The sequence below is a fragment of the Oryctolagus cuniculus genome, chromosome 14 (assembly GCF_051225735.1).
Source record: "Oryctolagus cuniculus isolate XC-2025 breed Fujian yellow rabbit chromosome 14, ASM5122573v1, whole genome shotgun sequence".
Taxonomy (NCBI): Eukaryota; Metazoa; Chordata; class Mammalia; order Lagomorpha; family Leporidae; genus Oryctolagus; species Oryctolagus cuniculus.
In genome coordinates, this window is record NC_142880.1 from 69,001,187 (window position 1) to 69,027,340 (window position 26,154).

Sequence of the window (26,154 nt, forward strand, 5' to 3'; positions counted from 1 at the left end):
CTCATTTTTATTCAGCTTTGACATCTAAATATTGTCATTGTTCTGGAACACTTGCATTAAAGGTCCTGGCAAACACACTTTCTGAAAAACATCCAACATATGCAAACCAAATATTACCTTAAATTAGGCTGACTCTCATATCAAATGCTTTCATGATGTCACTAGCCTGTGGCACCAGCTGACGCACAGAGGTCTATTATTTTTCAGAACTTATTCAATCTCTTATTTCCTTGACCTGAGGCAGTGTAGATCTGGGACACTCAATGAGTAAGGAGGGTGGAAGATGAGCAGAATATCATGTGTGTCAAGTATGTGACAATCACGCTTCTTGGATATAATGGGGAAGATTGTTTAGCACAGGTTCTGAGTAGGTTGTTGATGATTGAAAATGTCACATCTCAATTCAAACAAGACTTTAAAAAAGTCCTTTTATTATGTAACTTTTCAAGTGTCCTTGAAAGCTGAGAGAATGAGTATATTGGAATGCAATGTACTTGTTACTCAGTTTCTCCAATTGTCATTAATTTTCCAATTTTATTTTATCTCTTGCTCTGTCCCTTCACTGGCTTCCTTACCTGCCTCCATGGCAATGCAAGCAAATTCCAGACTTCGTATCATTTTATTTGTAAATGCTTGAGTATGTATTGCTAGCAGATAAGGTTTTAAAATAAAATTATAATATTGTTGTTAAACCTAACAAAAATAACATTAATTCCTTAATATCATTTAAAGTATGAGGCCATTTTAATTTTTTCCAATTTTCTCAGAAATGTCTTTTCCAGTTGTTTTATTTGAAGCATGACTTAAATGATGATGATAAGGTTTTTATCTTTTATTCTGTTAACATAATATATTGCATTGATTGACTTGTATATGGCAAGCAAGTCTTGCCTGCCAGGGACAAATCCAACTTGGTCATGATGTATGATCTTTTTTGATGTGCTGTTGAATTTGGTTTGCTAATGTTTTTTTGAGGATTTTTGCATCAATGTTCATCATAGATACTGGTTTGAAGTTTTCTTTTTCTTATAAAGTCTTTCTCTGGCTTAGATATCAAGGTGATAATGGCCTCATAAAATGTATTTGGAAGTATTCCCTCTCGCTCTAGTATTTGAAAAAGTTTAGGAAGTATGGGTATAACTTCTTTAAGTGGTAGAATTCAACTGTCACGGGAAGTCTTTGATTACTTGTTCAGTATCTTTATTTTTTATTGGTATGTTGAGGCTTTATATTTTTTTTCTGATTATCTTGGTAGATTGTATTTGTCTAGGAATTTATCCATTTCCTCTAGGTTATCCAGTTTGCTGACATATGATTCTGCCTAATATTCCTGTATGAACGTTTTCATTTTGGAGGCATCTGTTGTAATATCTCCACTTTCATTTTTTATTTTTTTATTTTTTTTTTCTATTTCTTGTTTTACTAGTTAAGGGTTTGCCAGTTTTGTTTTTTCAAAAAGCCAACTTTTAGTTTACTGATATTTTTTATGATTTTTCTCTTCTCTATTTGAATTACTTCTGTTCTAATGCTTATTATTTCCTTCATCCTACTTTGGATTTATTTTGTGTTTTTTCTCATTCTTTGAGGTGTTATGTTAGCCAATTTATTTGGAATATTTCTTCCTTTTTAATGTAAGCACTCACTACTATAAACATTCCCCTTAGAACTGCTTTTGCTGTGTCTCATAGGTTTTGGTAAGTTATGTTTCCATTGTTGTTTGGGTTAAGGTATTTTTTGGTTTGTGCTACGATATTTCACTTTTGGTTTCTTCATTGTCAAGATAATTTTAAATTTCATTTTTTGCTTTATTCTTTGATAAGTTTTTGGTTACTTCATATGTATTTCAGTTTCTACATATTTGTGAATTTTCAAAATGCTTGCTGTTGTTGATTTCAGATTTCATATCATGGTAGTTAAATGCAATACTAGATATTATTTAAATCTTTTAAAATTTGTTAAGATTTGTTTTGGGGCCTAACATGTGGTTTATCCTGGAGGATTTTAATGAATAGGGGATATGAATGTTCATTCTGTTACTTTTGGATAGAAATTTCTGGTTAGTTCCATGTGAAATAAAGACCAATTTAAGTCCAGTATTTTCTTATTAATTTTTTGTGTGATGTATCCATCACTGAAGGTGGGGTAGCAAAATCCCCTACCATTATTGTACGGCTATTTATTTCTCCCTTCATGTCCAGTAATATTTGCTTTATGTATTTAGATGTTCTGATATTAGGTACATAAGTATTCACAATTATATATCTGCTTGATGGGTTGACTTTTCTATGATTAGGTAATAATTTTCTTTTGTCACTTGTGACAGTTTTCTCTGTTCTCTTTTAGTTAGCGTTTGGATGGAATATCATTTATTTCTTAACTTCATGCCTCGGCATGTCCTCAGAGCTAATGTGGGTCTACCGAAGGTAGCTAATTGGATCTTGTTTTCCAAATATATTCAGCCACTTGATGATTTTTATTGGAGAAATTACTCTATTTACTTTCAGGTTACTATTGATAGGCAAGGACTTACTATTGCTGTTTTGTTATTCACTTTCTGATTGTTTTATAGAACCTTTGTTCCTCTCTCCCCCCTCTTGTTCTCTACATCTGTGAGCTGGTAATTTTCTGCAGTGCTAAACTTTAATTCCTTTCTCTTTATCATTTGTGTATCTGCTATAGTTTTTCTTGAATTTGGTTCCCATAAGACTTAATGTAAATATAGTTATGAAATATATTTGTGCTAGACTCTTTTGAGTTGATAACTTCTGTTCAAACAAAAAGTATAGATCTTTGTTCTCCCCTCATAACTTGTATTTTTGATGTTATAATTTACATCTTTAATTTTGTATATTTCTTAACTTATTGTAGGTGTAATTTTTGTAATTGATACTGTTTTTAGATTTTTACTTGTTATTTTTTCTCATCTTTGTAACTTTATAACCACCTTGTCTAGTTTTTGGAAAAAGTCTGAGAGATATTTTTATTTGGATTTCATTAAATTCATACATAAATGTAGGAGAAAATGACATCTATATGAGGGATAGTTCTCTTCAAGCACCTAGTATGTTTCTATTTGTTTTATCTTTGTGAATTTCAGGGAATTTCATATTTCTCATATAGGTTTTGTCGCTTCTTCCAATGTGCTTTAAAATTATGCTTTGAATTATTGCTGTTTTGACAAGGTGGGAAATATTTCTTATTCATTTCCTAAATTAGTAGATAATTGGAGTCTTTATTTCAGACCAGTCATAATTTCTTGGACTATCCACCAATTTGTGATCAAATATTCCTTTTTGGAATAAAGAGAGTAAGTTTAGTCTGAGACTGCAGATAATGGGATGAGAGAAACTATAAAATGTAAGCTAGTGGGGTGATATTCTCCAACTCATCATCATTAGTTTATGTATTTCATAAACAATTTTCTGTGATTACTTTCCTCTCTCAAAACACAAATCTCTTTTTCAAGGTTTGCCTCATATTACATTGAATAAAACAAATTTCCTCACAGTACAGAACATTCTGAAAAGTTGCTATAAAATAATATTAGGTATAATAGGAAAATTGAGCTTATATATTCTTAATTAACATACAATCAAATATGTATACAACAGAAAACCAGTCTAATTTTGTTTGGAAAAATTGGGGTGAATGAAATCCTATAGGAATTAACTACAGATTATAAGGCTTATAAATGGGTGTTCCTATGAAATAGAAACACATTCTGAAGCATGAAGGCGAATAGTTGTGGTGTAACCTAAATCCAGGACATTAAAGATTAGTATTTTATCCATTTTTTCCCTTTCTAATGCAAAATTTCCTCTTCAAGCTGAGTTTTACTAAAGTGGTAGATATGCTTTAAAACAAAAAAATCTGTTATTTTTGTTGCTATTCTATTTTTAATTGATAATTTTTATAAATAGCTTTTTATTTCAAAGGGAAAATTACAGATAAGATTTAGCTTTCTCCTTTTCACACTGTTAGATACAGTAACATTATAAGACAGCATAGTTGTGGTTGTTAGTGTGGACCTTGGATCACATTGCTGGTTCAAATCTTGGCTTTGCTTGCCTCTATTATGTGACCTGAACAATCACTTAGCCAACTGATCATAGCTCTGAACTTATGGCACTGATGTGAAAATTAGATGAGATAATATTTTAAAATGCTTAGAGCAATGTTTGTGATAAATAGTAAACCATTTAACTCTTTGATAGGTTAAAAAGAAAACGTGTATTTTACTTTACTATCCTTGTAATCATTTCTATTTGATGAAGCTAAAACAAAGTCAATATCAAAGATGTTTTCAAGTAAGGGTGAAGACAGGGAAAATACCAGGGAAAATACTGGCCTCACTACACTTGCTGCACTGGGGGAGTGGGTTTACAGACTGACTGTTCTCAGATGAATCCCACATCTCTACCATCTGGTGAACCACCTCTTTCCGTCCGTTGGGAAGTCTGAGCAGTACTGGGAGTAGGATCCCACAGAGCTGCGGGTGGAGGCAATCAACTCAATTTCCTGCAGCATAAGGAAATCCCTGGGAGCAGAAACAGCAAAAAATCATGACAAGTCAGCAAGTCAGCTGTTTCATTAAAGATAGGGTTAACCCTGTCAACTCATATTCTGCTTAATGGAATCTTCAACCACTTCCCATTTCATGGAATGCTTGCTCCAAACCAATAAACTAGCTCTATTGACTGAAGCTCAATTCCATATACAAAGTATGAATATTTGTAAAAAGGGGATAATGAGGCTGGATATCTATCCAATTACTGTAGACTCACAGGAAAATGAGAACAATTCAACGCAACTCAGCAACCATTTTCCAGGGTTGTTTTTGATACCACACCACAACATGAAACAGAACAGTCTTCAGATGTGGGTATATTTTCTCCCCCAGTGTTGTCATTAGTCTCTGCTCACAACTCTGCAGCTCAAGCTCAGGGAGACCACAAAGGGTGAAATTAAATGGAAAACCAGGCAACTGTGTGCAATAGTACAAATGGCATAATGAATCCTTAGGGCCATTACACAATTGTCTGCTTTCACAGAAAATTTTAACTGTCTATGCTTGTGGAGAGGAGTCAGTAACAGAAAGTACTAATACGAGCTGAAGTGCATACTGGTGCCAGTTTAGGCAAAATGCCTCCAAGTACAACTCTCCTAAATGACTCAAAATTGCATGTGTTTTATTTATCTCATAGGGTTTACTTTTTAATCATTTTCTACGTTAATTTGTTCATTCATCCATTCAAAAACTGTTTAGCACCTCTCACATTAAGCAATATTCTGCGGCCTGGGATGTGTGGAAGACAAGGCATGGGCTTACACTCTAATGATGGGAAATAAATAATTACATAAATTCATAATAGATTTCTGGGTTTTAATCAGTGATTCAAAAAATATAGCCAGGTAAGGGGTAATACATGGTAATCGGGGAAGTCTTCTCTGAGGAGAGGACATTTTAAGCAGAGGCTTGCTAAAGTAAAAGAGAGAATCAAACTCTTCTGGGGAAGAGCGATTCAGACTGGGAGGAGTAGCAGATGCAAAGGACAGTAGTCGGAGGGTTCTTAGTGCAGTGAGAATAGCAAGAAAGGAAATGCTGCTGTTGGGGTACTGCGTGTGGAGTGTCATGGATGCGGTGGGAGAAGTAGCCAGTGACTAGGTCACATAGGGCTTGATTGATTGTGACTTATCTCAATGTGAGGAAGCTGTTGGAGGTTCTGAACAAGAGCTGCAATGAGATAATGTGCTATTTTAACAGCTCTTTGGTTGCTATGTGAAGACTAGAACACAGAAGAACAAGCATGGAAGCAGAGGGACAGGCTGGGGACTGCTGCACAGTTTGTGCACTGATGCTGGATTAGAAGAGGGAAAAGGGAGTAGAAGGTATGTGTGTGTATAAATATACATGTACTTCCTCTTTGGGGTTCTGTTTGGGGTAGGCCTTGTGTTCCTTTAGCTATGCAGATTAAGGTTTTAGGTAAATCTCTTTTGGTGCTTTACTTCTATCTGGATAGTACTGTTTCGAGTAGCAGAAGACAGGAAACTAAGCGAATCCCCATACATGAATGATTGATTAAATCCCAGCAAATCCTTACCATGGTAATGTTCTACAGCACAATAGAATGACTGCCGTCTACAAAAATTTACTATACATTTTACGAAGAGCTGGAAGAAAGGAATCCAAAGGTTCTCAACAGAAAGAAATGATAAATTCCTAAGGAAGTAGAAATGCTAAGTAGCCTTATTTGATCATTATACATTACATACACATATCAAACTATCACACTGTACTCCATAAATATGTACAATTTTTGTGTAAAATGAAAATAAAATAAATAATAAATTTAAGGTCCTTGCCATGGATTATTACATAATTATTAAAAGACATGAGATATATACTGAAAATTATGTTCAGCATATGTACTCTTCAGTGAGAAAATATATATGCATTTGTATGTATTTAACCTCATTCTTAAAATGAAAGAAAATTCAAGATTCCTATATAATAATACATTAAATTCATGCATTATATCTGTGTTTATATGCAGACAAATAAGCATGGATAAGTGTATAAAATATACTCACAGGTTATTAACAAATTGGTAGCATTGGTTACCTGGCTGAGAGCAGATAAACTTTAAATACTCAAGAAGCATTTATAAACTTTGATGAAGGAAACCCTGAAGTAAGAAGAATATATCCCAGTACAAACCAGATGGATTGAGTCTCATGTAGGATAGAGAAAAGGATCTAGAATTGTACAGAATTGGTCTTCTAGCCAAAATAATCAAGAGTTATTATGAGTTTCTTAAGGAGGCTGAATTGGAGTTGGATGCTAAGTCCCACTGTGTATCTTTTTGTGTAAATTTTATACAACTATGTATGATAAAGTGTGTAAAATTTCAGTTAAGGGTATTTTGGGCATAAACTAAGGAAAGATTTAACTCATGATCCATTTCATCTTTAACAAGTACGTGGTATAAATGGTGTAAATGTATTCTTCTGAACATATTAAAGAGTGAAATGAGTAGGCACTGATACAGAACTCTTACGATGATCAAGCAAATAAGAGCTTATTACAGATATACTTCATGCCTTTGGTTTGGGGTCTGCTCAGGGGTGATATGAGCATACCAGGCTCAAATATGTTAAACCTACACTGTACATTTTATTTTTGGGGAACTTTTCATCTCTGTTTTTTTGACCTACAACCAATATTTTTCCTGTGAAACCTGTGTTTTGGCAAGAACATTTAGTCTCTATAGTTACATTTGGTAATTAAATCAATGACTGTAATGGAACCTCCGTCACTGTGACAATGACTGTATTCAAAGGAATTCTGGGAAGAGGAATGATTTCTTCACTTCCTGAACTCCAACATGCGACCTTCATTGAGAGATTTCTCATTCTGGCTAGTATGGCTTGGTCCACATGGTTCCCATGTTGAACACTTGGCAGGTTAGCTCACCAGTGACCAAATGGTCCATTTAACAAGCTCTGTTGATCAACGAGCCATATTTCTTCATCTGCTTTGACTTTTAAAGTGATTATATGTGAGTAGTATCTCATGGGAGATTGAGGAAAAGGAAGAGTTTTTTTACCTTTTGGAAAATCTATTCATTCAGTTTTTTAAAAAATCACCAGGAACACCATTATTTACAAATTTTTCCATTGTGTTCTGTTTATTTGCCAAGAAAAATCTTGCACCATTCCAACTTGTGTTAGTAAAACAAATGGCTCTTTTTACAATACAGTTCAGTATATTTGTATATTTACATGAGTTTTCCAGCACTACTTTGAGAGGAAAGAGTCAGCTACATTTGCACATGTTTTGTTTTCCCTTGTGTGTAAGCTTTGACCTCCCAAACTAGCTCCCAAAGAACCCACAAGCCATGGATTAGTTGGAGGCATTTTGTTAAGCCTTCACTTGGATAGAGTTTTTGTTGGATTCCTTGAAATAAATAGGATGTTTTCAGGGAGTTTAAGCTAGTTTTAATAAATGGGTGAATTACGAGTGAACAGATGACAGGACTATGCCCTGTGAGTCCTACCTTGTTCAGAAGACCTGAAGGTTACTGTCATTTAGTAGACCAATATTTTATTTGTGTAGGCTAACAAATAACAACTTGGGACAGACTTATAAATGTCTTGCCAGGCTATCCTATATCTTTGGGCTGGAAGCAGATTTGAGGTGTTCTTATGGCCTATGCTTTCTTAATTATAGTCCCTAGAATTTTCAAGTAACTTGCAATTATATGGTATATTTCTCCAAGGAAGTGAAACAATTTTTCAGTAGCTTTGCCCTTAACATTTGACACCTAATAAGTTGGTATTTGTATGATTTTAAATAAATGACTTCCCTTCTCTGGTTTTCAGTTTACTCCTCTGTAAAATGTGTATAATATCAATTTCAGAAGCCGATTGTTTGGACCTAATGTAATAACATAATAAAATATCTAGGACAGTACTAGGCACATAGCACACCTTCTGCAAAGAGGCATGTTACTATTATTATCACTGTTACAGTTAGCTTTGACTAGGATAATATTAGTTATTTCTATGGACCCAAGGGGTAGATGAATGGGTCTGGGTAAGAGTGAAAGAATAGATAAGTAGGTTGTTATTCTTTCTTTGATATACCAAGGAGGCATCTGGAAACAAAAATTGAGAGGCTCTGGAGGTATGCTTCAACATTTCTTAACCTCCCAATGACCATGCTGTTTCATTCATAGCAAGAAGAATTTGGCTGTCTTCGATGATGAATCCTAATTTTGGACTAGAACCAACCTTGAAGAAGTCTTGTAAATCTCAATTCTACACTGTGAAATAAAGCATTATATTTCCAAGGACACTATTCAGCATGTTGAAGTTCACTGGAGCATGACCACATCTTACCACATTGGTGCCAAGAAAAAGGCCAACACAAATCATCTCTGCCCTAAGATGAAAATTTTAACATTAGCCTGAAATGTTGCCAGTGTTGGCCAGTGTAGAAAGGTCTATGATTCTTTCTCTCTATTGTTGTCATTGAAGGATGGAGTAGCATAAAAAAATCTCAAGAGGCATTTTAAGTCAGTTCAACTTCTCTTGATGTCAGTTTGGCAATAGAGAAAGTGGCAATGGGGAAAGAGCCAAGGCAATTCTCAGTAGTCTTTGGAGCAGTAGTAAAAGATGGCCACTAGTGGTTTTGGAAAATAATTCTGCCAGTCAGAGCATGTCATGCACAGGATTTTTGAATAGACTGTTTCTGTGAATAGTGATTTAGTTTTCTGGGAGCCAACTTCACAGGACACTGTAATAAATTATCTAAAACCATACTGGAGTATATTGACTGTTCTTGCAGCAAAAGGAATAATTTCCCCCTACTGCTTAAGGGAAGTGGTGGGTTTTCTTCCCTAGGTGTGCAAGAAACTGCTCTCTAGTCAACAGAGAGCTCAGTCCAGTTAACAAGTGTTACTTGATGGAGCCAATGCTCATCTGCCACTGGCATGAAATACTAGGGTATCAGCTTTCAGGATGCAAATCATGGACAACACCTCTATGCATGGGAAAATTTCATGGCATGGACTACAGCAGATAATTATAAATTCATAATAATTAAGCTAGGGGCTAGTGCTGTGGTGTAGCGGATAAAGCCACCCACAGTACTGGCATCCAACATGGGCGCCGGTTTGAGACCTGGCTGCTCCACTTACGATCCAGCTCTCTGCTGTGGTCTGTGAAAGCAGTGGAAGACGTCCCAAGTCCTTGGGCCCCTGTTCCTGCGTGGGAGACCTGGAAGAAGCTCCTGGCTCTTAGCTTCGAATTGGCCTGCTCCAGATGTTGTGGCCATTTGGGGAGTGAACCTGTAGATGGAAGACCTCTCTTTCTGTCTCTCTCTGCCTCTGTAACTCTGCCGTTCAAATAAATAAATCTTAAAAAAAATTAAGCTACTCTTTCAAGTTGATTTTAGTATTTAGAAACTTGGGGACTGGCTGGCGCCGCGGCTCACTAGGCTAATCCTCCGCCTTGCGGTGCTGGCACACTGGGTTCTAGTCCCGGTCGGGGCACTGGATTCTGTCCTGGTTGCCCCTCTTCCAGGCCAGCTCTCTGCTGTGGCCTGGGAGTGCAGTGGAGGATGGCCCAGGTGCTTGGGCCCTGCACCCCATGGGAGACCAGGAGAAGCACCTGGCTCCTGGCTTTGGATCAGCGCAGTACGCCGGCTGCAGCACGCCATTGGAGGGTCAACCAACGGACCAACGGCAAAAGGAAGACCTTTCTCTCTGTCTCTCTCTCTCACTGTCCACTCTGCCTGTCAAAACAAAAACAAAAACAAAAACAAAAAAAACTTGGGGACTAAAACTGAGTATCTCAGTCACAGCATATGTGTTTTCCTTCATTATAAAATAGATCTGTTAGTGATACTAATAGCTTACTAATAGCTGGTTTAACAAAGAATTCTATAATCTTCATTTCAAAAACAGCTCTCAAATCTTTTCAACACAAAATTCTTATTCTACAATTATATCAATGATCTGTGATATACCTCTAGTAAGAGAAAAGATGTATCATGAATTTTGCTTATTGAATTTTATTTCCCTTTCAATTTCTTTCCCCTTAGTTTATTTGATTCTTTTCCTTATGTGTTTTAAAGTTATTGTATCTCGCTGTGTATTAAAGTTTCTTTTGAAGCTGCCTTAAATGCTGTCTGGAATAAGTCAACTACCAACAAACAAAAAATAAATATTCATTTGTAATGATTAGACCACCCAGTGGAAGCATGCTGGTAGTTTTTCTTCTTGAAAGGACAATAGCATTGTTATTTCATCATTCCCTCTTCCTTTCTTTGTAACCATTATTCTGTGGCTTTGAAAATTCCCATAGAGAAACAAATAATACATTTGCTTCTAGATTTGCCAACAAGTAGCTTGTGTATAAGAAGCAAAAATGTAGCTTTTTTCCCTGGCTTTCTTGATGCCTACAAACTGAGGACTACATCACATCTTACATGGTATAACGTTGGTCAGGGGGAGCTGGCTGTTGGGCAAGTTCTTTATCCTTCCATGAATGACGCCATGCCTCATCATGTCAAACTGGGAATAGGCATTTGCCAGAATGTGAAACAGGTCACAAAATGATGAAAACAATGCACTAACTTGGCATATTTCAATGTGGTCTCCCTTTATTAACTATTTTAACATTCACTTATATTCAAGAAGAGAAAAGGAAAAAATGATTTAAGCAGCAGACAGCGATGCTGTTGAATTAAAATGGAAATTGCGGAGGCTTCTCTGTTAGTTCATCTGCCAAACACCTGTAGAGTTGCATTTCAATTATGTGTCTGGGTCAGGTAAGAACTGGCTGGTTTCTTTCTTTCCAACAGGACTTAACTAAGTAGGGGAGATGCACAAAAGGCTAATGTTCATTTCCTATGAAAGGAACTGAGGATGTCAAAGTAAATTGGAAAGGATAGAATCTGGGCAGGCATCTGGGACTTTGGCTTACACTTCAGGAAAATGTTGTGTCTGGTGATTGCCCGCAATTAAGAAAACAAGAGGGAAGGGGGGCCCACTTGACAATGATTCAATTTCAGTAAGTTTTACTGTTGAAGGAACATCAGGAGGTGTTTCTCTTTAAAAAAGTTCTCAATAAAAGTCAAGTCCAGTAGTCACTGAATTCATTATTCTACAGACATCTGCATTTGAAAATACTTAAAATTCTTCTCATATCAATGGATTTAAATGTCATTCACTAGTAATTCTTTGGGCCTTTGAAGCTTTCAACTAAAGTTTTGCGCTATGACTCAGTGTTACCTTAAGTTATTGACTATCTGTGGCCATCTTTCATGTCAGGAAGCTCTTCATTTACTGAAACTATTTGTTATGATATGGTATGCATTCCTCCCAAAAGAAAAATTGTTTTAATGTGATTTGTTCTACACAGCTTGATTATTGTATTAACTTTTGAATTGTCATGAGAGGGGGGGAATATATTTAGTATTAATGATAAAATTATTTTGAACTTTTAAATATTTCTCTCCATGTGAACTCTGTGTTTAATGCATAGTAACAAAGGTAACAATTTTTGAAACAGAACTGCAGGTATTGGCTATAGAAATTCCCATGCTGTAAGGAATTTTTTCTGTATTTGGGAATTGTTTTTGATAAACATTTAACAGAAAAATCTTAACCTCTAATTTCTAAGCTGGGTCACGCTTTTGTTTAGCAATTACTTGGGGATAAAAATGAAGATTTTTGTTTTTGTTTCAGAGCATTCCCTATACCCCATGTAAATAACATATTTTTAAGAACAAGCCAATTCAGATTGCAGGGAAATCAAAATAGGGAGTTCTTTTCATTGGTGAGAATTGTGATTAGTAATGCATATTACTTTCTGATGGTGTTACAGTAACTCACCTATGTGTGTAGTGCTACAATTTAACAGTCTCAGTAGTGCTTCATTTTACCTGGGGATATTTAATTCGTAGTCTTGTTACCTTAATGATGAATGCAGTCTGGTGTTGCTGACTTCAATATCTATTCTTTTCATCACCCTGACTTCTTCAATGGAGGTGGAGAAAAGGTTTTACAAACAGAAGTGCTTTACAAAGCAGATTTTCACTCCTTAGAATGATCCGTATGTTCACTAGCACTTCCTCCCAAAATTGCAAAGCAATATTTGGAAAGGAGACTTAAAAAGAGAAGTTATATCTTTTTTCATATTTTGATTTTGTATCAACCATATCAGAACATTTCTTTAGGTCTATTTAAATCTTAAGTGCAGAAATATTGAAATCGCCATGAGTTAAATAAAACTGTTGTAATTTGGGGTTGTGATATTTATATCATTCCATGAATATTGCTTTTACTGTATATTTAAACAATGTATTAAGGATGAGAGAACTGACCTACACAGTGTCAGCTTGACACAAACCAGAGGCAGATAGAATGAGGGGCCCAGGCACTATATCTTCCATGAGAATATTGAACCATTCGCAAAAACACTACATATTTCACTGTTCACATAGTAAATGACCAATGGTGAACCCTGAGACAGAAATGATTTAGAGATGTTGTATAGAGATATTACTAAAACTTAATGTAAAAACCTACATCTTACACATTCAGGAATTTCACTTTTGATGTCATGATTGGAATGAAGAAAGCTGTGGAAGAGTTTAGCAAGATTTTAAAACTGTCTTAAATTGTCTAAGAGTGTGAAATAGTTGATAGTTATGTAATGCCAATTCCTTACAGGATTAACATTTTTCTTGTGAAAGCTACACTTTGTAATACAACAATAAAAACTTAATTCTAACAAGTATATTTCTACATATGTGGTTAGGATACTGTCCTTGAAAAATATAGTTTCTGGTCAACTCCTCAAATAGCTTTAGCTATAACTTTTTGAAATGATCAGCTATGTCCTTTTTTTCTACTGGATGTGGAAACAATTTCTAAGTTTCTCATCATTTCTTCATTAAATTGAAGGATTGACTGAAGTGTTTCATGATGACTTCTAGTTGGCATCTGGAGTTAGTGGTCAAAAATGTTAGGTCATGGCCAAGGGAAGGCATGACTGGGAGTAATGTGACTAATGAGAATTATAGGAATAAATGGCAGTTAGAGCCTTCAAGGTTAGCCCATGCTTGGATTTTTTTCAGGTTGTAAGAAGGCAATTTAGGGTGAAATTCAGAGATTCACACTGAGCAGAGACTATAAGTAAACCCATGGCTATCGGATACTGAAATTGGATGTCAGGAAGCTGGAGAAAGTGGATTTGTACTCAGAGATTCCAGACAGGGTTTAGAAAGATTTTAATGAGGCAGGTGGACAAAGGCAAGAATAGTGATTTTTAACTACGGGCATTAGCCAGTCAGAAGGAAAAAGGACCCAGGAGATCAAAGGATTTTCTCAAACTCTGAACAGTTAGGTGGTTTCATACAATGTCACATTAATCTCATGATGGATGCTACTCCGCTTTTATTATTTAAAAATAGGTTTGTTTTGGAGTAAGCTTAACTAAATCCCCTGTTGGGCCCTTAGAGTTATTACTTCTTTTTTCTCCTACACAAGAGAAAAAAGGAATACAGTGGATAGGTTGTTGCATTTTTTAAAAACAATTAACTTATTTTGAAAATAAGAGTTGTAGAGAGAGAGAGAACGAGAGAATCTTCTGTCTGCTCGTTCACTCCCCAGATGGCTGCAGCAGCCAGCACTGGGCCAGGCTAAAGCCAGGAGCTTCATCCAAGGTGAGAGCTGCTGGGAGAATGGATTTGTCACACAGATCCCCAGACTCAAATACTGGTAGTGACCTCTGACTGGGAGAAGGGATATTTCTGGGTCATGCTGGAGTTGAACTGTTTGACTGTCAGTGGAATATAATGTGCTTGAAACCTCAAATAAGGAACCATGGAGGTTGAGTTAAATCTTAAAGAACCTTGATTGGCCTTCCTGGCATCTGTTTGTTGAATAATAATGGAAGACCTTTGATACAGGTGTAGAGATCAATAGATAAGAAATGGTTTTCTGAAGATATTTACACCTTTAACCCCACAGATAACCATTTTGCTCAATAGTAATGCTGGCAGTGGAAACGTTATTTTCTTCAGGGTGCATGACAACATAGAAAGAATCTTTGTATGGTTTCCTATATAATCAGTGACAGATGGGTATAGTAAAAGCCTGGGGCTGATAACACAAGTTTGGTAAAGAAAATGGGTTCATGGGTGTTACAATATGAATATTTGTGCCCCCTCCCAATTTTGTATGTTGAAATTCCAACCCCAAAAGTCACAGTATTAGCAGACAAGACCTGTAGCAGGTGATTAGGTTATGAGACAAGAGGCTCACGATGGAATGAGCGTCCTTATAAAAGGGATCCTAGAGAGCTTGTTGCTTCCACCACGTGAGGACCCAGCGAGAAGATGGAAACAGGAAGTCGCCCTTCGTTACCAGACCTGCTGGCACCTGACCATAACCATTTACTTTCTAGCACAAGGTATTTCAGCTGAACTGTTAAAGTGTTAACATTTCATAGCCATTTTATTTCACGTGTTTATCGTTTTTTTAAAAGTATTTAAGGATTTTATTCAGTGAGAGAAAAGCACAGGAAAGTGAGGGCTTTAATTAGGGGAGAAAGAAGTCTAGAAGCTAAGTTGGGACCATACCAGGCAGAGAGCAGGCCAGGGGCCACGTGGAGCAAGCATGCAGGCAGGAAGGCAGAAGCTGAGCAGAAGCCATAAGGCCCCGTGGCCAGAGGCGGGGTGCAACAGGGCGCAACAAGGGTACACAACCTGCTCCAGGCCTTTTATCTACTCCCAAAAGGGAGTGGTTCACATATTTATCTTACTGATCTTGCTTGGAAACTTGGAGCTATGGCTGCTCCTTTTCTTTTTTTCTATGCATTTTTGGATCTTTTTTTTTTTTTTCTATGCATTGGCAGCTATATTAAACATCTTAGGAGTATCTTCTTTGTCTTCCTTTTATCTTCCTTCAGGTAGCTTATTTGTTTTGCCTTAATGTGAATTCCTTCTCCCTTGGCTCTGAGTGTTAGGAATGTTACATTTGTTTTGGCATGCATGGTATTATTTGAATGGTGTTCTATTGGTCCAGAAAGTCAAGAAAGAATTAATATCTTTGTATTATCACTTCTGATTATGTATCTCTGATTGCCTTGGTTAGAAGCAAAGATGATCATGGATTATTTGTGACTTGATTTAAGTATGTGAAAGAATGGGCACTTAATTTACAGTCCTACTCAGCAATGCCTTGCCAGTATATTTATTTGTACCTTTTTGAATCTTGTCTCTTAATTTCAAAGTTCTTTGGTTTCTTTAAGTGGCTATATATTAACAAAGTTTTTGGTGACCCTAAGGCTCAATGTTAATAGACCGAAGACCTGGGAAAGTTCCATTTGAATGTCAGCTATATCAAACGGAAAAGCAGGCCTTTTAGTGCACTTGAAATAAATGTACAGAAATAAGGTAAAATAAACATTTTTCACTTCACATAATGTCTTCCAGTTCCATCCATATTGTTACAAATAACAGAATTTCATCTTTTCATGGCTGAATAGTATTCCTCGGTGTATATACACTACATTTTCTTTATCCATTCATCAACTGATGGACATTTAAGTTGATTTTATCTCTTCGCTATTGTAAATAGTACTGTTGTAAACGTGGGGTGCAGATGTCTTTTTTTCATACTGATTCATTTCCTTTGTATAAATTCTCAATAGTGGGATTTCTGACCATATGGTACTTCTATTTTTAAAATATTTATTTATTTTAATTTTATTTGAAAGGGAGGGAGGGAGAGAGAGAGAGAGAGAGAAGAAATGCCTTCAATAGTACAACAGCTGATGCAGGGCCAGACTAAAGCCAGGAGCCCAGAACACCAACAAGGTCTTCCACGTGAGTGGCAGGGACACAAATATTTGAACCATCACCTGCTGCCTCTCAAGGTACATATTAGCAGGAAGCTGGATGAGAAGTGGAGAAATCAGGATGCAAACCAAGCAGGTACTCTGATATGGAATGCTGGTATCCCAAGTGGTATCTTAACCCTGCCCAAATATCCACCCCAGTAGTTGTATTTTTTAATATTTTGATAAATCTGCAAAGAATGTACTAATTTATGACCTCACCAACAGTGTGTAAGGATTTTCTTTTCTCCACATTCTTGCCAGCATTTACTATCTTTTGTCTTTTTGATACTAACAAATTGATAATAACCAATTGACTATAGTGAGGTAGTAACACATAATGTTTTTGATTTACATTTCCTTCTTAAAAAGATTTGAACAGAGAGATATAATATTTAGATGAAAAACATTGGCTTTAAGGTTACTAAATCCTGGCCATTAAGGAAGGCTTATGCATGTAACTTAGAGGGATTTCAAACTACTCCCTATATTAAAATAATATAAAAAAGTAAGTGGAAGAACATGTCCTATTTATGTCCAAGGTGGTGACCCTATATGAGCGCCTCCCCAAAGTACAAGGAGAGAATATGGATCAAGTAAAAAGAGAGCAAGCAGGAAGAGGGAAAATAGCTTTATAGAAATATACAAACCTGACAATATATTAATGGGAAATTCTTGGATACTGGAGATCGCGTTCTTCCCCTAATGATGGGTGAAAATTTGGTAGATCACATGGATCATCAACTGAATATACATGTCATCTAGACTTCTAAGTGGTATAATCATCTGAAAGAAACTATATTGTAGGAAAATACTTAAGTACATTCTCCTGGAAGCTTGGTGTAGTCCACGGAGTCTAGTTGGCCAGACCTACTCCAAGTGTGAATTAGAGAGGGACTCAAAAATGTCTTGGATGTTTACCTTGACGTTTGAATCAAGCGTTTCCATATCATACTTGACCTTCTTCATTACGATGCTACTGTCTATATTAATATGAATGACATCTCCAAAGATGATCTTTCAAAGATTCTGGGGTCCAGTACCAATTGTGTGTTATCTTTAGTTGTTTAGTTGAGTTTATAATTATATGATTGGTGGTTTTGCCATATTTACCTATGAGATTTCAATGATGCATGGAATTCAATTTGGGAATTTTATATTGTAAACTTTTTTACCATGATCCTCAAACCAAGGAAGACAGGGCAGTAGGAGATGGAGAATCACACATTGATAGCTTAATTCCCACACAGCACATCTGGGAAAAATCCACCCAAGAGGCAAGCCCATTTCTTTAGCTCAGGGAATAGAGCTTTAGAAACTAGCACAAAGTCCTTCTCTCCCCTTTACCAGCCCTAAAATGGAATCTATGGATAGGTTTTCTATAGAATCTCATCTTGACATTGGGAGTCATCTCGGTCTTTTTGGGTGACTATGGAAATTTCCAGTTCTGAAACTCTGAAGCTTTGGTCTTGTCTGACTCTTCTCCAGCAGTTCCATGCTCCTCTTTCCCAAAGAGTTCTCTCCCAAATCACTTGGGTGAGGCTTCATTTTCTACAATTTTTGTCTGAGTGACCATTTTTTTCCATTCTTAGCCCTGTTTCTATCCATTCCCTCCCAAATCAGGAAAGAAAGTAAAAGGTCTTTTGTTCCTAAAGAAAAACAAAAGATTCTTTATTCCCTCTCTCCTTAGTTATTAGTTGTATCACTAAATACCTTTATATTTCTAATGCAATTTCTGGATTTGTGCGTTATTGGGCTCTCCTCCAGCATTTAATAAAACAGGACCTAGTTTCCATTTGGTTGTTATTTCCTTGAATAACAACCTTTGTAACATTAAAAAGGAAGTATATAGGATTGAGCACAAAACATTTAAAAGTACTATAATTTATTATTTTTTGAGAAATATATTTATTTATACTTAACAACTTCCCCCCTCCAGTCAGGGACTGTAAAACTGAATCAGTATGCATTCATAGGTATCATTAATAATAATATATACCATTTATAGAACCACTTTTTTGTTGTCTGTGCCAGAAATGAAGACCTTTCCAAATATTCTTTCGAGCCATTTTACTAATTGTGCAAGTTAATATACATGATTTATGGGTAAGAACATTGAAGTTTGGAAAGTCAACAGCTAGAAACTAAAGAAGGGGGTGCTCAGATCTAAATTCTTCACAGGATGTCATTTTAGTTGTGAAACTGTTACATACAGAAAATAATACAGAACTTTCAGTCGACACAGTGTGTTAACTATCTGAAGCATTTTCTACCTGTATTAATTGGATGATAACCCTTTTTTTCTTCTACCTATTTCATTACAGCCTAGCAGCCTATTATTGAGTAGTTATTGAGTTTCCAAAATATCCTAGCATTTAGATAGAAAGGAGAGGTTGGGAAAAAGAGGAAACTAGTAATTTATTTAGTATTTTCAATTCTGATAGGTAGTTTGTTAAGACATAGTTTATAGTGTATCCTATTCATACTCATAGCTACTATAAGACAGTTAATGTTATAATAGCTTAAGAGTCTGATAAATAAGACTGAAAGATTAAAACGCTCCAAAAGTCAAAAGTTAAAAGTCAATGGTGAGGGTAGAGTTTAAACAAAGTCTATGTTTAGACCTCATACTTGTCGCTCCCCCTCTTCGCGGAGGAACGACACAGGACCCTGCGCTGTTCCTTTGTCTGCTCAGCCCTCCCCGGGTTTGCTGCTGGTTCTTCCCGGGTTGGCTACCGACCCTTCCACCTCCGTGGAAGGGCGGTTCCCCCTGGCCACTTTCCCCACTTCCGCAGGGGAGCGGCACACCGCCGGCCGGCTCTCTCGGGGGCTGCACAGGTGTTCCTTCAGATAGATGTTCCCCTTAGATGTTCCTGGTGCATGCCGTCTCTCTCCTCCTTTATAGTCCTCCTCTGCCAATCCTAACTCGGCTGCCCACACGCCGAGTACGCTGCTCTCCTCCAATCAGGAGCAAGTCCTACAGTTTATTGGCTGAACTGGAGGCAGCTGTGTAGAAGCTGTTTTCTTCTCTCCCAGCGCCATATTGTGGGAGAGCAGATGCATAGAATAAGTCTTAATTCCAGTAACTTAGTCTAGTCCGAGTTGCTCCCCACAATACTCTACACTTTCCAGTGAGAAACAAATGATATATTTTTAAAAATCTTATTGTGATTTGTATTTTTTATCATAACAATTTGAGAATTAGTTACACACGTCATACCCATTATCTCCCAAAATTTTGTTGTATGCATCCTACGGAAAAGAATATTCACTTATACATAATAGTACAGATATCAAGTTTAGGAAACTTAACACTGAGGTGATATTTTAATCTGTAGTTCATAGTTCAATTTTTTCCATTGCCCAAAATGTCCCTTTAAACATTTCTCTCCTTTCCAGACAAGATTCAATCTAAAATCCAAATTGCATTTAGTTGCTATTATCCTTTAGTCTTCTTTCACTTGAATCAGTCCTTTAACTATTATTTCACCTTTCTTTTTTTTTTTTTATTTATTTTTTTGACAGGCAGAGTTAGACAGCAAGAGAGAGACAGAGAGAGAGAGAGTTATAGACAGTGAGAGAGAAACAGAGAGAAAGGTCTTCCTTCTGTTGGTTCACCCCCCAAATGGCCACTACGGCTGGCGCTGCGTGGATCTGAAGCCAGGAGCCGGATGCTTCTCCTGGTCTCCCATGCGGGTGCAGGGCCCAAGCACTTGGGCCATCCTCTGCTGCCCTCCTGGGCCACAGCAGAGAGCTGGACTGGAAGAGGAGCAACAGGGACTAGTACCTAGTGCCCCAACTGGAACTAGAACTTGGGGTGCTGGCGCTGCAGGTGGAGGATTAGCCAATTGAGCCACAGTGCTGGCCATTTCACTTTTCTTAGTACTGAGATTTTTAAAAGAAAAATATTTTATAGAAATATTTTATAGAATAACAACTAATGTGGGACTGCTCTGAACATTTCCTTATGATCAGGTTTGAGTTGCGTGTTTTCAGTCAGAATACCATATGTGAATGTCATTTCCTTCTCAGGTGATCAGAACTGGAGCCCCATGGATGTTTGTCTGATTTTCATTGGTGATGTTAATTTTTTTTTTTTTTTTTTTTTTTTTTTTTTGACAGGCAGAGTGGACAGTGAGAGAGAGAGACAGAGAGAAAGGTCTTCCTTTGCCATTGGTTCACCCTCCAATGGCCGCCGCTGCAGCCGGCGCACCGCGCTGATCCTGGCAGGAGCCAGGAGCCAGGTGCTTTTCCTGGTCTCCCATGGGGTGCAGGGCCCAAGCACCTGGGCCATCCTCCACTGCACTCCCTGGCCATAGCAGAGAGCTGGCCTGGAAGAGGGGCAACCGGGACAGAATCCGGCGCCCCAACCGGGACTAGAACCCGGTGTGCCGGCGCCGCAAGGTGGAGGATTAGCCTATTGAGCCACGGCGCCGGCTTTGGTGATGTTAATTTTGACAATCCGCTCAGGGTGTTCTTTGGTTTCTTCACTGTATGGTTACTATTTTCTCCTTTGTACCTAATATGAAATCAGTGGGAATAAATTTTGAGACCATGCATGTCGCTTCTCATCAAATTTTAGCATCCATTGATGATACTTGGCCTATACCAGTCATTACAATAATGGTTACCAAATACTGATTTCCAAACTTGTCTGCTCTCTCCACATTGATCAATTGGAATTTTACTGTAAATAAAAACTCTCACCTGTCCAATAAATTTATCTACTTTTCATCAGTGTTGGTTCATGAATCCTTATTTTATTCAGCAGGTTCTAATTTATTATTAGCTTTGTTTAATTTCGTGTTGAAATTATCATAGATTTGGCTAGCTGGAGTCCCTTCAAAATGGTTTCAATGTTCTTTCGACATGTTTCTAACATTTTTTTGAAAAAATTTCTTATTTTTGTCCCAACAAGGCATTTCAGGCTGAAGTTTTATTTTCTTAGACAGTTTTGAAATTGGCCATTTCTCCAGGGATCTCTACTTACTTTCAGTGGGGAAAGGTATTTAGAACACAAGATCAGGTCACTAGCTGACTACCAGGGTTAATTCCTTAGTCCCTTTCCCACACAGCCAGACCAAGAGAAGGCATTGTTAAGCCTTTGGATTTTTATCAGTATGATGAAAAAAAATGGTATATCAGTGTATTTTTAATTTTCATTTCTCTTACTGTGAGTGAACTTGAATGCTTTTTCATTTGTTTAAGGACCTTTAACCATGTATCTTTTAGCTGGATTTTCTGTTCAAACATTTTGCCCATTTTCTATTGGATATTTCCCCTAACTTTTACAAAAGTCTATATTTGCAATTTACCATTTACTTTTTGTGTTGATTATGATAGACAAAAATTTCATGTTTTCTAATATTTATTACAAATGAATGCTGAATCATCTTTAGAGAACCATTCCTTTCACTCATTTTATGTAATCTTCAAGAACTTATATGGCTTTGGTTTTTACACTTAGATTCTAGATCCATCTGGAGTTTATTTTTTTTTAAAAGATTTTATTATTTTAAAGATTTTATTTATATATTTATTTATACCTTTTTTGTAAAAGATGTTTTTAAAGAGTTGCAGAGAGAGAGAGAGAGAGAGAATGAGAGGGAGAGAGAGAGAAAGAAGTGTCTTCCATCTGCTGGTTCACTCCCCAGATGGCTGCCAATGGCCAGTACTGGGCCAGGCCAAAGCCAGGAGCCAAGAGCTTCATCTGTGTCTCCCGAATGGGTGTCAGGGGCCCAAACACTTTGGCCATCTTATGCTGCTTTTCCCAGGTCATAAGCAGGGAGCTGTATAGGAAGTGGAATAGCCAGGACATGAACCAGTGCCCATATGGGATTCCAGCATCGTAGTTGTTGGCTTTATCCACTATGCTACAATGCCAGCCCCCAGTGTTTATTCTTGCACACATCAACAAGAATGGGCCTATATCTATCTTTATTCCAAATGGAGTTGTCCAAATAAAAAGACTACATTTTTTTGCAGCATATCTTTTTTTAAAAGATTTTTTTATTTGAAAGAGTCAAAGAGAGAGGAGATACAGAGAGAGAGAGAGAGAGAGAGAGAGCGAGCTTCCATCCACCGGTCCACTCCCCAGATGGCTACATCAGCCAGGACTGGGCCAATCTGAAGCCAGGAGCCAGGAGCTTCTTCTAGGTCTTCCACATTGGTAGTAAGGGCTCAAACACTTGGGCCGTCTTCTGCTGCTTTTCCTAGGCCATTAGCAGGGAGTTAGATTGGAAGTGGAGCAGCCAAGACAAGAACTGGTACCCATATGGGAGGCTGGCATCACAGGCAGTGGCTGTATCTGTTATGACACAATGCTGGCTCCTGCAGTGTACCTTTTATGCACTTTTGCCATACATTAGATCTCCATAAGTAGTCAAGTCTAGTTTTGGATTCCCTCCTCTACTCCACTGGTCCATTCTATTCATGTGCTGGCATGATGCAGTTTTATTTACATATTGGGATAATGTTTTACAGAGGAGGAAACAGAAGTATAAAGGGTCAAGTGTCTTGTGCAAAACCAAGGATGGGCGGAATACGGACTTAAAGCTTATTTCCTTGAATTGTGTCACAGTTCTTTCCCTCTCATGCTGTGCTGTTCTCATCTTCTGCTGTTTTTTGCTGAGAGTGAAAAATGCAGTTATGGAAGCAAATCTGCTTTGTGGAGAGAATAACAGCCACTGGATTATGCTGCTGTTGGGATAGATTTGTAGAAAGGATCAGGAGGCAGCTGGCAGGGAGCACGTACAGGAATGCTCTGACACATGGTCTGTTCCCCAGAGACTTTGAAAAGAAAAGATATAAGTTGAATAGTAGGGAGGTCATCTACTATAAGGAAGCTGATATGCAAAAGGGTTAAACGATATGGCCAAGGTCACATGGTGTGGTAGTGACAGAGCTCTGGTTTTAACACAGATGCCCTTGTAGACCTCTGAGCCACATGACAATAATTTATCAGACACTCTTTGAACAACTGATTCTTTTATGCTGCTGTACATTTCTGTGTGCATTAAAATTTGACCTTGTTATATGATGTCTGGCACAAAAAGTTATTGGTAGCCTGCCTATACTCTACTTAAGTTCTTGCTGAAGTTTTAACCTAAAGAATGAAAAAAATTGTTGGATGGGTTTGGAGAGACAATTCTTCTTATAAATAGTGGTAAAACTTCTTTTTTATATGGACCTGTTCAGCCAAAATCTAAACAACAAAGACATTTGATTTACTGCAGGCATTAGGTTGGAGTGTTAAGTGGTTGTTTTAATTTCAGAGTTTTCATAAAAGAACTGCTCTCACCCTATAGTTGATTACAGTTTAAAAACAGAGACATATGATTTATGATAAACAGTGTTTTTGAGAACTAAACTTTTTTCTAGAAGAACTAAAAATATGTATTTCAAAAAATTTCGACTCCAGGGGATGAGGAACCTGATTTTTTTTTTCCCTCCTTTGGAAATGGTCTGTGGTGGTTGTGTTTTAAGTGGTCAGATAGTATCCCTTGGTGGCATCACAGAACAGGAAAGAGGAAATAGGAACCTCTTGGGTTCTCTGTTTGGGATGAAGACAGGGCTCCAGGCAACTAGATCAAGGACTCCACAGTGTAGGCTTGGTTGGGCTGAGTTGCTTTGTCTTCCCTAACTTTTCCTCCCATCCAATCCCACTATCTTTTGTTGATCTCAGCCAACAAGAAGAACATCACAGATCACAGTGGCAGCTGAGGCACACTTATACTATTTAAATCTGTACTCTGTAACTCTCACCATAAAATTTTGCAGCATCTGGAAAAGCCAATGTCCAGTGGAAACAAAGGGACAAAAAAGATACATAGAAGAGATAAATTCAAGAGATCTATTGTGCTATGTGGTAATTATAGTTAATATCAATGCTTTCTATACTTGAATATCACTAAATAGATTTTAAGTGTTCAACCACCAAAAAATAATAAGTAGGTGAGGCTGTGAATATGTTAATCAGCTTGATTCAAAACATCATATTGTACATGAAAAATACATGTAATTTTATCAATTAAAATATTATTAAGTAAATAAATAAGTAAGGCACTTAGAACAGATACCAGTACAAGAAAGGATCTCAGTTTCTTCCCCGCCTTCCTTTTACTGCATAATGACTCAGATTCTGTCTTCCTCTCCCTTACTCAAATAAGTCCCCAAGGGCAAGGGCAAAAGGGCTAGGGTTTCCAAACTCTCTGGTCCCCATTCCACTGGGTCTTTGCTTCTTGGTCAGCAAACTAAATCCCTGTGCTAACTCCTTGGCCACAGGGAGGATGGCTTGTAGGCAGCCCAGTAGATCCTTTGGGGGCTATCCTTGAGAGATGGCAGGGTAGAAGGGAGGGATAACTTGAGATGCCTGCCTTGCATCCCAAAATTAGACTTGAAGAATCTGATCACCAGGCACATGTACACAATAAACCCAAGGCCCTGGAAATAAAAAACGTGTACTTTACCTTTCTAATAGAAAAATCCATGAAGCATTTAGTTTTCAAATGCTTGGTTTGTTGATATATCACAGATGTAAAGTGCTTCAAGGAATTTTTGTGTAGGATAATTCCTGAAAGGTAAACAGTTTGAGGTATTTTTCTTCAGAAGAAGTTGCATTTGAGTGTGAACATCTCTAAGCTTTGAGGCTTTATTAAGTGAACAATGAAGATAATTATGATAAAGGTCTTCATATTGGACAGAGCTCAACACAATGTCTTTTACATACTAAGCACAATTATACATGTTGAGCACTTCTAAGCCAAATCCAAAATGCTCCAAAACTTAAAACTTAAAGAGGTGATATGATGCCATGAGTGAAAAGTCTCACATCTGACTTTATATGATAGATTTTTGTCAAAATAGAGGCATACTAAAATATTGCGTAAAATTGTCTTCAGGCTGCTTGTATAAGGTATAAAGGAAGCATACATGAATTTCAACCATTATGTATATGCAAATATTCCAAAGTCTGAAGAAAATCAGAAATCCAAAACACTTTTAGTCCCAGGCATTTCAGATAAATGATATTCAATATGTATTCCATTTTCTCTTTAGACTCCCCTTGTTCCTTATTGCATCCGGAAAATAGATTGTATAATCTTTAAAATTGGCACCAAAAAGACCAAATCAAACACAGTCAAAAGCAAGTGATGGCGTCCTTGTGCTAGAAGAAGAACTGAAGAGATCCCAGGTGTTGAAAAATTATTTCCTTCCTTTCTTCCACCTTTGGTATTGCATTCCAAGTAAATCAATGATAAGCTACCTGAAACTCAGAAAGGTGCTAAGATTAAGCTGGCTTTTTTTTGATAGCTTTTCTGATAAATCTGCCACAAATTGGATTCTCTTTCTCTCTCTCATTCTCTTTCCCTCTCACACAGGCTCTATCTCTGCCATGAGGATGACCAAAGCATGTGCTCAGTTGATCTATTCTATAATGCAGTATTGGTTGTATTAACAAACAAGCACATTTCCGTGGGAGTAAGAGGAGGAGTACTTTAGCTGAGAAGGGATTATTTTCTGGGTCTTGTTGCACCAGAACTAACCAAAGTCTTGTTTGAGTCAATAGTTCTTGAGTTAACAGAGTAATACAAATTTTCACATGATTCTATATACTGGTCTCTTCTAAGTGTTTTACCAGTATTACTTAACCATCTAACTTCTCAAGGGCTTAATTTTTATCCCCATTTTGTAGAAAAAGAAACAAAGGCAGAGAAAATAGGAAACATTCAAAATCACAGT

General features: G+C 37.1%; 1 long non-coding RNA gene across 2 annotated transcripts in view; it reads left to right on the plus strand.

Annotated features, from left to right (window-relative positions):
• Nucleotides 1–3,689: 3,689 nt before the first annotated feature.
• Nucleotides 3,690–26,154, plus strand: part of LOC149122378 (uncharacterized) — a 241,039-nt gene continuing 218,574 nt past the window's right edge. Inside the window, exon 1 of one of the 2 annotated variants that reach the window (XR_016220175.1) lies at nucleotides 3,690–5,889. This is a non-coding gene — a long non-coding RNA (uncharacterized LOC149122378). The remainder of the gene's footprint in view (nucleotides 5,890–26,154) is intronic. The other variant, XR_016220174.1, reaches the window with a different exon arrangement.